This window comes from Chiloscyllium punctatum, chromosome 3 (genome assembly GCF_047496795.1).
Source record: "Chiloscyllium punctatum isolate Juve2018m chromosome 3, sChiPun1.3, whole genome shotgun sequence".
NCBI lineage: Eukaryota > Metazoa > Chordata > Chondrichthyes > Orectolobiformes > Hemiscylliidae > Chiloscyllium > Chiloscyllium punctatum.
The window spans coordinates 103,731,692-103,748,030 of record NC_092741.1 but is presented as its reverse complement, the minus strand read 5'-3'; positions in this window follow the sequence as shown (position 1 = coordinate 103,748,030).

Here is a 16,339-nt window from a genome sequence, read left to right as displayed (position 1 = left end):
TTCATTCAACGTAACGAGCTGAACTGATTTATTCAATGCATGAAACTGCATTCATTCATTCAATGAATCAAACTACACTCACTCATTCATTGAAACAAGCGGTATTCATTCATTCATTGAATCCAGCTTATCCCATTGATTCAATGTCTACACCTTAACGCCTTTATTCAATGAAACAAACGGCAATAATTCATTCATTCCAACAACAAAATAAGACGTTTTGATTCAACGTTTTGAGCTTGTCTCATTCATTGAATCTAACGAGCTTAACTAATTTATTCAATGTATGAAACTGCATTCATTCATTCAATGAATCAAACTACACTCACTCATTCATTGAAACAAGCGGTATTCATTCATTCATTGAATCCAGCTTATCCCATTGATTCAATGTCTACACCTTAACGCCTTTATTCAATGAAACAAACTGCAATAATTCATTTATTCCAAGAACAAAATAAGACGTTTTGATTCAACGTTTTGAGTTGGTCTCATTCATTCAATGTAACGAGCTTAACTGATTTATTCAATGCATTAAACTGCATTCATTCATTCAATGAATCAAACTACACTCACTCATTCATTGAAACAAGCGGTATTCATTCATTCATTGTTTCCAGCTTATCCCATTGATTCAATGACTACACCTTAACGCCTTTATTCAATGAAACAAACTGCAATAATTCTTTCATTCCAACAACAAAATAAGACGTTTTGATTCAACGTTTTGAGCTTGTCCCATTCATTCAATGTAACGATCTTAACTTATTTATTCAATATATGAAACTGCATTCATTCATTCAATGAATCAAACTACACTCACTCATTCATTGACACAAGCGGCATTCATTCATTCATTGAATCCAGCTTATCCCATTCATTCAATGTCTACACCTTAACGCTTTCATTCAATGAAACAAACTGTAATAATTCATTCAATCCAAGAACTAAATAAGACGTTTTGATTCAACGTTTTGAGCTTGTCTCATTCATTCAATGTAACGAGCTTAACTGATTTATTCAATGCATGAAACTGCATTCATTCATTCAATGAATCAAACTACACTCACTCATTCATTGAAACAAGCGGTATTCATTCATTCATTGAATCCAGCTTATCCCATTGATTCAATGTGTACTCCTTAACGCCTTTATTCAATGAAGCAAACTGCAATAATTCATTCATTCCAACAACAAAATAAGACGTTTTGATTCAACGTTTTGAGCTTGTCTCATTCATTCAACGTAACGAGCTGAACTGATTTATTCAATGCATGAAACTGCATTCATTCATTCAATGAATCAAACTACACTCACTCATTCATTGAAACAAGCGGTATTCATTCATTCATTGAATCCAGCTTATCCCATTGATTCAATGTCTACACCTTAAGGCCTTTATTCAATGAAACAAACTGCAATAATTCATTTATTCCAAGAACAAAATAAGACGTTTTGATTCAACGTTTTGAGCTTGTCTCATTCATTCAATGTAACGAGGTTAACTGATTTATTCAATGTATGAAACTGCATTCATTCATTCAATGAATCAAACTACACTCACTCATTCATTGAAACAAGCGGTATTCATTCATTCATTGAATCCAACTTATCCCATTCCTTCAATGTCTACACCTTAACGCCTTTATACAATGAAACAAACTGCAATAATTCATATATTCCAACAACAAAATAAGACGTTTTGATTCAACCTTTTGAGCTTGTCTCATTCATTGAATGTAACGAGCTTAACTGATTTATTCAATGTATGAAACTGCATTCATTCATTCAATGAATCAAACTACAGTCACTCATTCATTGAAACAAGCGGTATCCATTCATTCATTGAATCCAGCTTATCCCATTGATTCAATGTCTACACCTTAACGCCTTTATTCAATGAAACAAGCGGCAATAATTCATTCATTCCAACAACAAAATAAGACGTTTTGATCCAACGTTTTGAGCTTGTCTCATTCATTCAACGTAACGAGCTGAACTGATTTATTCAATGCATGAAACTGCATTCATTCATTCAATGAATCAAACTACACTCACTCATTCATTGAAACAAGCGGTATCCATTCATTCATTGAATCCAGCTTATCCCATTGATTCAATGTCTACACCTAAACGCCTTTATTCGATGAAACAAACTGCAATAATTCATTCAACCCAAGAACTAAATAAGAAGTTTTGATTCAACGTTTTGAGCTTGTCTCATTCATTCAATGTAACGAGCTTAACTGATTTATTCAATGCATGAAACTGCATTCATTCATTCAATGAATCAAACTACACTCATTCATTCATTGAAACAAGCGGTATTCATTCATTCATTGAATCCAGCTTATCCCATTGATTCAATGTCTACACCTTAACGCCTTTATTCAATGAAACAAACTGCAATAATTCATTTATTCCAACAACAAAATAAGACGTTTTGATTCAACGTTTTGAGCTTGTCTCATTCATTCAATGTAACGAGCTTAACTGAATTATTCAATGAATGAAACTGCGTTCATTCATTCAATGAATCAAACTACACTCACTCATTCATTGAAACAAGCGGTATCCATTCATTCATTGAATCCAGCTTATCCCATTGATTCAATGTCTACACCTAAACGCCTTTATTCGATGAAACAAACTGCAATAATTCATTCAACCCAAGAACTAAATAAGAAGTTTTGATTCAACGTTTTGAGCTTGTCTCATTCATTCAATGTAACGAGCTTAACTGATTTATTCAATGCATGAAACTGCATTCATTCATTCAATGAATCAAACTACACTCACTCATTCATTGAAACAAGCGGTATTCATTCATTTATTGAATCCAGCTTATCCCACTGATTCAATGTCTACTCCTTAACGCCTTTATTCAATGAAACAAACTGCAATAATTCATTTATTCCAACAACAAAATAAGACGTTTTGATACAACGTTTTGAGCTTGTCTCATTCATTCAATGTAACGATCTTAACTGATTTATTCAATGTATGAAACTGCATTCATTCATTCAATGAATCAAACTACACTCACTCATTCATTGAAACAAGCGGTATTCATTCATTCATTGAATCCAGCTTATCCCATTGATTCAATGTCTACACCTTAACGCATTTATTCAATGAAACAAGCGGCAATAATTCATTCATTCCAACAACAAAATAAGACGTTTTGATTCAACGTTTTAAGCTTGTCTCATTCATTCAATGTAACGAGCTTAACTGATTTATTCAATGCATGAAACTGCATTCATTCATTCAATGAATCAAACTACACTCACTCATTCATTGAAACAAGCGGTATCCATTCATTCATTGAATCCAGCTTATCCCATTGATTCAATGTCTTCACCTTTTCGCCTTTATTCAATGAAACAAACAGCAATAATTCATTTATTCCAAGAACAAAATAAGACGTTTTGATCCAACGTTTTGAGCTTGTCTCATCCATTCAATGTAACGAGCTTAACCGATTTATTCAATGTATGAAACTGCATTAATTCATTCAATGAATCAAACTACACTCACTCATTCATTGAAACAAGCGGTATTCATTCATTCATTGAATCCAGCTTATCCCATTGATTCAATGTCTACACCTTAACGCCTTTATTCAATGAAACAAACTGCAATAATTCATTTATTCCAACAACAAAATAAGACGTTTTGATTCAACGTTTTGAGCTTGTCTCATTCATTCAATGTAACGAGCTTAACTGATTTATTCAATGAATGAAACTGCGTTCATTCATTCAATGAATCAAACTACACTCACTCATTCATTGAAACAAGCGGTATCCATTCATTCATTGAATCCAGGTTATCCCTTTGATTCAATGTCTACACCTTAACGCCTTTATTCAATGAAACAAACTGCAATAATTCATTTATTCCAAGAACAAAATAAGACGTTTTGATTCAACGTTTTGAGTTGGTCTCATTCATTCAATGTAACGAGCTTAACTGATTTATTCAATGCATTAAACTGCATTCATTCATTCAATGAATCAAACTACACTCACTCATTCATTGAAACAAGCGGTATTCATTCATTCATTGTTTCCAGCTTATCCCATTGATTCAATGACTACACCTTAACGCCTTTATTCAATGAAACAAACTGCAATAATTCTTTCATTCCAACAACAAAATAAGACGTTTTGATTCAACGTTTTGAGCTTGTCCCATTCATTCAATGTAACGATCTTAACTTATTTATTCAATATATGAAACTGCATTCATTCATTCAATGAATCAAACTACACTCACTCATTCATTGACACAAGCGGCATTCATTCATTCATTGAATCCAGCTTATCCCATTCATTCAATGTCTACACCTTAACGCTTTCATTCAATGAAACAAACTGTAATAATTCATTCAATCCAAGAACTAAATAAGACGTTTTGATTCAACGTTTTGAGCTTGTCTCATTCATTCAATGTAACGAGCTTAACTGATTTATTCAATGCATGAAACTGCATTCATTCATTCAATGAATCAAACTACACTCACTCATTCATTGAAACAAGCGGTATTCATTCATTCATTGAATCCAGCTTATCCCATTGATTCAATGTGTACTCCTTAACGCCTTTATTCAATGAAGCAAACTGCAATAATTCATTCATTCCAACAACAAAATAAGACGTTTTGATTCAACGTTTTGAGCTTGTCTCATTCATTCAACGTAACGAGCTGAACTGATTTATTCAATGCATGAAACTGCATTCATTCATTCAATGAATCAAACTACACTCACTCATTCATTGAAACAAGCGGTATTCATTCATTCATTGAATCCAGCTTATCCCATTGATTCAATGTCTACACCTTAAGGCCTTTATTCAATGAAACAAACTGCAATAATTCATTTATTCCAAGAACAAAATAAGACGTTTTGATTCAACGTTTTGAGCTTGTCTCATTCATTCAATGTAACGAGGTTAACTGATTTATTCAATGTATGAAACTGCATTCATTCATTCAATGAATCAAACTACACTCACTCATTCATTGAAACAAGCGGTATTCATTCATTCATTGAATCCAACTTATCCCATTCCTTCAATGTCTACACCTTAACGCCTTTATACAATGAAACAAACTGCAATAATTCATATATTCCAACAACAAAATAAGACGTTTTGATTCAACCTTTTGAGCTTGTCTCATTCATTGAATGTAACGAGCTTAACTGATTTATTCAATGTATGAAACTGCATTCATTCATTCAATGAATCAAACTACAGTCACTCATTCATTGAAACAAGCGGTATCCATTCATTCATTGAATCCAGCTTATCCCATTGATTCAATGTCTACACCTTAACGCCTTTATTCAATGAAACAAGCGGCAATAATTCATTCATTCCAACAACAAAATAAGACGTTTTGATCCAACGTTTTGAGCTTGTCTCATTCATTCAACGTAACGAGCTGAACTGATTTATTCAATGCATGAAACTGCATTCATTCATTCAATGAATCAAACTACACTCACTCATTCATTGAAACAAGCGGTATCCATTCATTCATTGAATCCAGCTTATCCCATTGATTCAATGTCTACACCTAAACGCCTTTATTCGATGAAACAAACTGCAATAATTCATTCAACCCAAGAACTAAATAAGAAGTTTTGATTCAACGTTTTGAGCTTGTCTCATTCATTCAATGTAACGAGCTTAACTGATTTATTCAATGCATGAAACTGCATTCATTCATTCAATGAATCAAACTACACTCATTCATTCATTGAAACAAGCGGTATTCATTCATTCATTGAATCCAGCTTATCCCATTGATTCAATGTCTACACCTTAACGCCTTTATTCAATGAAACAAACTGCAATAATTCATTTATTCCAACAACAAAATAAGACGTTTTGATTCAACGTTTTGAGCTTGTCTCATTCATTCAATGTAACGAGCTTAACTGAATTATTCAATGAATGAAACTGCGTTCATTCATTCAATGAATCAAACTACACTCACTCATTCATTGAAACAAGCGGTATCCATTCATTCATTGAATCCAGCTTATCCCATTGATTCAATGTCTACACCTAAACGCCTTTATTCGATGAAACAAACTGCAATAATTCATTCAACCCAAGAACTAAATAAGAAGTTTTGATTCAACGTTTTGAGCTTGTCTCATTCATTCAATGTAACGAGCTTAACTGATTTATTCAATGCATGAAACTGCATTCATTCATTCAATGAATCAAACTACACTCACTCATTCATTGAAACAAGCGGTATTCATTCATTTATTGAATCCAGCTTATCCCACTGATTCAATGTCTACTCCTTAACGCCTTTATTCAATGAAACAAACTGCAATAATTCATTTATTCCAACAACAAAATAAGACGTTTTGATACAACGTTTTGAGCTTGTCTCATTCATTCAATGTAACGATCTTAACTGATTTATTCAATGTATGAAACTGCATTCATTCATTCAATGAATCAAACTACACTCACTCATTCATTGAAACAAGCGGTATTCATTCATTCATTGAATCCAGCTTATCCCATTGATTCAATGTCTACACCTTAACGCATTTATTCAATGAAACAAGCGGCAATAATTCATTCATTCCAACAACAAAATAAGACGTTTTGATTCAACGTTTTAAGCTTGTCTCATTCATTCAATGTAACGAGCTTAACTGATTTATTCAATGCATGAAACTGCATTCATTCATTCAATGAATCAAACTACACTCACTCATTCATTGAAACAAGCGGTATCCATTCATTCATTGAATCCAGCTTATCCCATTGATTCAATGTCTTCACCTTTTCGCCTTTATTCAATGAAACAAACAGCAATAATTCATTTATTCCAAGAACAAAATAAGACGTTTTGATCCAACGTTTTGAGCTTGTCTCATCCATTCAATGTAACGAGCTTAACCGATTTATTCAATGTATGAAACTGCATTAATTCATTCAATGAATCAAACTACACTCACTCATTCATTGAAACAAGCGGTATTCATTCATTCATTGAATCCAGCTTATCCCATTGATTCAATGTCTACACCTTAACGCCTTTATTCAATGAAACAAACTGCAATAATTCATTTATTCCAACAACAAAATAAGACGTTTTGATTCAACGTTTTGAGCTTGTCTCATTCATTCAATGTAACGAGCTTAACTGATTTATTCAATGAATGAAACTGCGTTCATTCATTCAATGAATCAAACTACACTCACTCATTCATTGAAACAAGCGGTATCCATTCATTCATTGAATCCAGGTTATCCCTTTGATTCAATGTCTACACCTTAACGCCTTTTTTCAATGAAACAAACTGCAATAGTTCATTCATTCCAACAACAAAATAAGACGTTTTGATTCAACGTTTTGAGCTTGTCTCATTCATTCAACGTAACGAGCTTAACTGATTTTTTCAATGTTTAAAACTGCATTCATTCATTCAAGGAATCAAACTACACTCACTCATTCATTGAAACAAGCGGTATTCATTCATTCATTGAATCCAGCTTATGCCATTGATTCAATGTCTACGCCGTAACGCCTTTATTCAATGAAACAAACTGCAATAATTCATTTATTCCAAGAACAAAATAAGACGTTTTGATTCAACTTTTTGAGCTTGTCTCATTCATTCAACGTAACGAGCTTAACTGATTTTTTCAATGTTTGAAACTGCATTCATTCATTCAATGAATCAAACTACACTCACTCATTCATTGAAACAAGCGGTATTCATTCATTAATTGAATCCAGCTTATGCCATTGATTCAATGTCTACACCGTTACGCCTTTATTCAATGAAACAAACTGCAATAATTCATTAAACCGAAGAACTAAATAAGAAGTTTTGATTCAACGTTTTGAGCTTGTCTCATTCATTCAATGTAACGAGCTTAACTGATTTATTCAATGCATGAAACTGCATTCATTCATTCAATGAATCAAACTACACTCACTCATTCATTGAAACAAGCGGTATTCATTCATTCATTGAATCCAGCTTATCCTATTGATTCAATGTCTACACCTTAACGCCTTTATTCAATGAAACAAACTGCAATAATTCATTTATTCCAAGAACAAAATAAGACGTTTTGATTCAACGTTTTGAGCTTGTCTCATTCATTCAACGTAACGAGCTTAACTGATTTATTCAATGTATGAAACTGCATTCATTCATTCAATGAATCAAACTACACTCACTCATTCATTGAAACAAGCGGTATTCATTCATTCATTGAATCCAGCTTATCCCATTGATTCAATGTCTACACCTTTACGCCTTTATTCAATGAAACAAACAGCAATAATTCATTTATTCCAAGAACAAAATAAGACGTTTTGATTCAACGTTTTGAGCTTGTCTCATTCATTCAACGTAACGAGCTTAACTGATTTATTCAATGTATGAAACTGCATTCATTCATTCAATGAATCAAACTACACTCACTCATTCATTGAAACAAGCGGTATTCATTCATTCATTGAATCCAGCTTATCCCATTGATTCAATGTCTACACCTTAACGCCTTTATTCAATGAAACAAACTGCAATAATTCATTCAACCCAAGAACTAAATAAGAAGTTTTGATTCAACGTTTTGAGCTTGTCTCATTCATTCAATGTAACGAGCTGAACTGATTTATTCAATGCATGAAACTGCATTCATTCATTCAATGAATCAAACTACACTCACTCATTCATTGAAACAAGCGGTATTCATTCATTCATTGAATCCAGCTTATCCTATTGATTCAATGTCTACACCTTAACGCCTTTATTCAATGAAACAAACTGCAATAATTCAATTATTCCAAGAACAAAATAAGACGTTTTGATTCAACGTTTTGAGCTTGTCTCATTCATTCAACGTAACGTGCTTTACTGATTTATTCAATGTATGAAACTGCATTCATTCATTCAATGAATCAAACTACACTCACTCATTCATTGAAACAAGCGGTATTCATTCATTCATTGAATCCAGCTTATCCCATTGATTCAATGTCTACACCTTAAGGCCTTTATTCAATGAAACAAACTGCAATAATTCATTTATTCCAAGAACAAAATAAGACGTTTTGATTCAACGTTTTGAGCTTGTCTCATTCATTCAATGTAACGAGGTTAACTGATTTATTCAATGTATGAAACTGCATTCATTCATTCAATGAATCAAACTACACTCACTCATTCATTGAAACAAGCGGTATTCATTCATTCATTGAATCCAACTTATCCCATTCCTTCAATGTCTACACCTTAACGCCTTTATACAATGAAACAAACTGCAATAATTCATATATTCCAACAACAAAATAAGACGTTTTGATTCAACCTTTTGAGCTTGTCTCATTCATTGAATGTAACGAGCTTAACTGATTTATTCAATGTATGAAACTGCATTCATTCATTCAATGAATCAAACTACAGTCACTCATTCATTGAAACAAGCGGTATCCATTCATTCATTGAATCCAGCTTATCCCATTGATTCAATGTCTACACCTTAACGCCTTTATTCAATGAAACAAGCGGCAATAATTCATTCATTCCAACAACAAAATAAGACGTTTTGATCCAACGTTTTGAGCTTGTCTCATTCATTCAACGTAACGAGCTGAACTGATTTATTCAATGCATGAAACTGCATTCATTCATTCAATGAATCAAACTACACTCACTCATTCATTGAAACAAGCGGTATCCATTCATTCATTGAATCCAGCTTATCCCATTGATTCAATGTCTACACCTAAACGCCTTTATTCGATGAAACAAACTGCAATAATTCATTCAACCCAAGAACTAAATAAGAAGTTTTGATTCAACGTTTTGAGCTTGTCTCATTCATTCAATGTAACGAGCTTAACTGATTTATTCAATGCATGAAACTGCATTCATTCATTCAATGAATCAAACTACACTCATTCATTCATTGAAACAAGCGGTATTCATTCATTCATTGAATCCAGCTTATCCCATTGATTCAATGTCTACACCTTAACGCCTTTATTCAATGAAACAAACTGCAATAATTCATTTATTCCAACAACAAAATAAGACGTTTTGATTCAACGTTTTGAGCTTGTCTCATTCATTCAATGTAACGAGCTTAACTGAATTATTCAATGAATGAAACTGCGTTCATTCATTCAATGAATCAAACTACACTCACTCATTCATTGAAACAAGCGGTATCCATTCATTCATTGAATCCAGCTTATCCCATTGATTCAATGTCTACACCTAAACGCCTTTATTCGATGAAACAAACTGCAATAATTCATTCAACCCAAGAACTAAATAAGAAGTTTTGATTCAACGTTTTGAGCTTGTCTCATTCATTCAATGTAACGAGCTTAACTGATTTATTCAATGCATGAAACTGCATTCATTCATTCAATGAATCAAACTACACTCACTCATTCATTGAAACAAGCGGTATTCATTCATTTATTGAATCCAGCTTATCCCACTGATTCAATGTCTACTCCTTAACGCCTTTATTCAATGAAACAAACTGCAATAATTCATTTATTCCAACAACAAAATAAGACGTTTTGATACAACGTTTTGAGCTTGTCTCATTCATTCAATGTAACGATCTTAACTGATTTATTCAATGTATGAAACTGCATTCATTCATTCAATGAATCAAACTACACTCACTCATTCATTGAAACAAGCGGTATTCATTCATTCATTGAATCCAGCTTATCCCATTGATTCAATGTCTACACCTTAACGCATTTATTCAATGAAACAAGCGGCAATAATTCATTCATTCCAACAACAAAATAAGACGTTTTGATTCAACGTTTTAAGCTTGTCTCATTCATTCAATGTAACGAGCTTAACTGATTTATTCAATGCATGAAACTGCATTCATTCATTCAATGAATCAAACTACACTCACTCATTCATTGAAACAAGCGGTATCCATTCATTCATTGAATCCAGCTTATCCCATTGATTCAATGTCTTCACCTTTTCGCCTTTATTCAATGAAACAAACAGCAATAATTCATTTATTCCAAGAACAAAATAAGACGTTTTGATCCAACGTTTTGAGCTTGTCTCATCCATTCAATGTAACGAGCTTAACCGATTTATTCAATGTATGAAACTGCATTAATTCATTCAATGAATCAAACTACACTCACTCATTCATTGAAACAAGCGGTATTCATTCATTCATTGAATCCAGCTTATCCCATTGATTCAATGTCTACACCTTAACGCCTTTATTCAATGAAACAAACTGCAATAATTCATTTATTCCAACAACAAAATAAGACGTTTTGATTCAACGTTTTGAGCTTGTCTCATTCATTCAATGTAACGAGCTTAACTGATTTATTCAATGAATGAAACTGCGTTCATTCATTCAATGAATCAAACTACACTCACTCATTCATTGAAACAAGCGGTATCCATTCATTCATTGAATCCAGGTTATCCCTTTGATTCAATGTCTACACCTTAACGCCTTTATTCAATGAAACAAACTGCAATAATTCATTTATTCCAAGAACAAAATAAGACGTTTTGATTCAACGTTTTGAGTTGGTCTCATTCATTCAATGTAACGAGCTTAACTGATTTATTCAATGCATTAAACTGCATTCATTCATTCAATGAATCAAACTACACTCACTCATTCATTGAAACAAGCGGTATTCATTCATTCATTGTTTCCAGCTTATCCCATTGATTCAATGACTACACCTTAACGCCTTTATTCAATGAAACAAACTGCAATAATTCTTTCATTCCAACAACAAAATAAGACGTTTTGATTCAACGTTTTGAGCTTGTCCCATTCATTCAATGTAACGATCTTAACTTATTTATTCAATATATGAAACTGCATTCATTCATTCAATGAATCAAACTACACTCACTCATTCATTGACACAAGCGGCATTCATTCATTCATTGAATCCAGCTTATCCCATTCATTCAATGTCTACACCTTAACGCTTTCATTCAATGAAACAAACTGTAATAATTCATTCAATCCAAGAACTAAATAAGACGTTTTGATTCAACGTTTTGAGCTTGTCTCATTCATTCAATGTAACGAGCTTAACTGATTTATTCAATGCATGAAACTGCATTCATTCATTCAATGAATCAAACTACACTCACTCATTCATTGAAACAAGCGGTATTCATTCATTCATTGAATCCAGCTTATCCCATTGATTCAATGTGTACTCCTTAACGCCTTTATTCAATGAAGCAAACTGCAATAATTCATTCATTCCAACAACAAAATAAGACGTTTTGATTCAACGTTTTGAGCTTGTCTCCTTCATTCAACGTAACGAGCTGAACTGATTTATTCAATGCATGAAACTGCATTCATTCATTCAATGAATCAAACTACACTCACTCATTCATTGAAACAAGCGGTATTCATTCATTCATTGAATCCAGCTTATCCCATTGATTCAATGTCTACACCTTAAGGCCTTTATTCAATGAAACAAACTGCAATAATTCATTTATTCCAAGAACAAAATAAGACGTTTTGATTCAACGTTTTGAGCTTGTCTCATTCATTCAATGTAACGAGGTTAACTGATTTATTCAATGTATGAAACTGCATTCATTCATTCAATGAATCAAACTACACTCACTCATTCATTGAAACAAGCGGTATTCATTCATTCATTGAATCCAACTTATCCCATTCCTTCAATGTCTACACCTTAACGCCTTTATACAATGAAACAAACTGCAATAATTCATATATTCCAACAACAAAATAAGACGTTTTGATTCAACCTTTTGAGCTTGTCTCATTCATTGAATGTAACGAGCTTAACTGATTTATTCAATGTATGAAACTGCATTCATTCATTCAATGAATCAAACTACAGTCACTCATTCATTGAAACAAGCGGTATCCATTCATTCATTGAATCCAGCTTATCCCATTGATTCAATGTCTACACCTTAACGCCTTTATTCAATGAAACAAGCGGCAATAATTCATTCATTCCAACAACAAAATAAGACGTTTTGATCCAACGTTTTGAGCTTGTCTCATTCATTCAACGTAACGAGCTGAACTGATTTATTCAATGCATGAAACTGCATTCATTCATTCAATGAATCAAACTACACTCACTCATTCATTGAAACAAGCGGTATCCATTCATTCATTGAATCCAGCTTATCCCATTGATTCAATGTCTACACCTAAACGCCTTTATTCGATGAAACAAACTGCAATAATTCATTCAACCCAAGAACTAAATAAGAAGTTTTGATTCAACGTTTTGAGCTTGTCTCATTCATTCAATGTAACGAGCTTAACTGATTTATTCAATGCATGAAACTGCATTCATTCATTCAATGAATCAAACTACACTCATTCATTCATTGAAACAAGCGGTATTCATTCATTCATTGAATCCAGCTTATCCCATTGATTCAATGTCTACACCTTAACGCCTTTATTCAATGAAACAAACTGCAATAATTCATTTATTCCAACAACAAAATAAGACGTTTTGATTCAACGTTTTGAGCTTGTCTCATTCATTCAATGTAACGAGCTTAACTGAATTATTCAATGAATGAAACTGCGTTCATTCATTCAATGAATCAAACTACACTCACTCATTCATTGAAACAAGCGGTATCCATTCATTCATTGAATCCAGCTTATCCCATTGATTCAATGTCTACACCTAAACGCCTTTATTCGATGAAACAAACTGCAATAATTCATTCAACCCAAGAACTAAATAAGAAGTTTTGATTCAACGTTTTGAGCTTGTCTCATTCATTCAATGTAACGAGCTTAACTGATTTATTCAATGCATGAAACTGCATTCATTCATTCAATGAATCAAACTACACTCACTCATTCATTGAAACAAGCGGTATTCATTCATTTATTGAATCCAGCTTATCCCACTGATTCAATGTCTACTCCTTAACGCCTTTATTCAATGAAACAAACTGCAATAATTCATTTATTCCAACAACAAAATAAGACGTTTTGATACAACGTTTTGAGCTTGTCTCATTCATTCAATGTAACGATCTTAACTGATTTATTCAATGTATGAAACTGCATTCATTCATTCAATGAATCAAACTACACTCACTCATTCATTGAAACAAGCGGTATTCATTCATTCATTGAATCCAGCTTATCCCATTGATTCAATGTCTACACCTTAACGCATTTATTCAATGAAACAAGCGGCAATAATTCATTCATTCCAACAACAAAATAAGACGTTTTGATTCAACGTTTTAAGCTTGTCTCATTCATTCAATGTAACGAGCTTAACTGATTTATTCAATGCATGAAACTGCATTCATTCATTCAATGAATCAAACTACACTCACTCATTCATTGAAACAAGCGGTATCCATTCATTCATTGAATCCAGCTTATCCCATTGATTCAATGTCTTCACCTTTTCGCCTTTATTCAATGAAACAAACAGCAATAATTCATTTATTCCAAGAACAAAATAAGACGTTTTGATCCAACGTTTTGAGCTTGTCTCATCCATTCAATGTAACGAGCTTAACCGATTTATTCAATGTATGAAACTGCATTAATTCATTCAATGAATCAAACTACACTCACTCATTCATTGAAACAAGCGGTATTCATTCATTCATTGAATCCAGCTTATCCCATTGATTCAATGTCTACACCTTAACGCCTTTATTCAATGAAACAAACTGCAATAATTCATTTATTCCAACAACAAAATAAGACGTTTTGATTCAACGTTTTGAGCTTGTCTCATTCATTCAATGTAACGAGCTTAACTGATTTATTCAATGAATGAAACTGCGTTCATTCATTCAATGAATCAAACTACACTCACTCATTCATTGAAACAAGCGGTATCCATTCATTCATTGAATCCAGGTTATCCCTTTGATTCAATGTCTACACCTTAACGCCTTTTTTCAATGAAACAAACTGCAATAGTTCATTCATTCCAACAACAAAATAAGACGTTTTGATTCAACGTTTTGAGCTTGTCTCATTCATTCAACGTAACGAGCTTAACTGATTTTTTCAATGTTTAAAACTGCATTCATTCATTCAAGGAATCAAACTACACTCACTCATTCATTGAAACAAGCGGTATTCATTCATTCATTGAATCCAGCTTATGCCATTGATTCAATGTCTACGCCGTAACGCCTTTATTCAATGAAACAAACTGCAATAATTCATTTATTCCAAGAACAAAATAAGACGTTTTGATTCAACTTTTTGAGCTTGTCTCATTCATTCAACGTAACGAGCTTAACTGATTTTTTCAATGTTTGAAACTGCATTCATTCATTCAATGAATCAAACTACACTCACTCATTCATTGAAACAAGCGGTATTCATTCATTAATTGAATCCAGCTTATGCCATTGATTCAATGTCTACACCGTTACGCCTTTATTCAATGAAACAAACTGCAATAATTCATTAAACCCAAGAACTAAATAAGAAGTTTTGATTCAACGTTTTGAGCTTGTCTCATTCATTCAATGTAACGAGCTTAACTGATTTATTCAATGCATGAAACTGCATTCATTCATTCAATGAATCAAACTACACTCACTCATTCATTGAAACAAGCGGTATTCATTCATTCATTGAATCCAGCTTATCCTATTGATTCAATGTCTACACCTTAACGCCTTTATTCAATGAAACAAACTGCAATAATTCATTTATTCCAAGAACAAAATAAGACGTTTTGATTCAACGTTTTGAGCTTGTCTCATTCATTCAACGTAACGAGCTTAACTGATTTATTCAATGTATGAAACTGCATTCATTCATTCAATGAATCAAACTACACTCACTCATTCATTGAAACAAGCGGTATTCATTCATTCATTGAATCCAGCTTATCCCATTGATTCAATGTCTACACCTTTACGCCTTTATTCAATGAAACAAACAGCAATAATTCATTTATTCCAAGAACAAAATAAGACGTTTTGATTCAACGTTTTGAGCTTGTCTCATTCATTCAACGTAACGAGCTTAACTGATTTATTCAATGTATGAAACTGCATTCATTCATTCAATGAATCAAACTACACTCACTCATTCATTGAAACAAGCGGTATTCATTCATTCATTGAATCCAGCTTATCCCATTGATTCAATGTCTACACCTTAACGCCTTTATTCAATGAAACAAACTGCAATAATTCATTCAACCCAAGAACTAAATAAGAAGTTTTGATTCAACGTTTTGAGCTTGTCTCATTCATTCAATGTAACGAGCTGAACTGATTTATTCAAT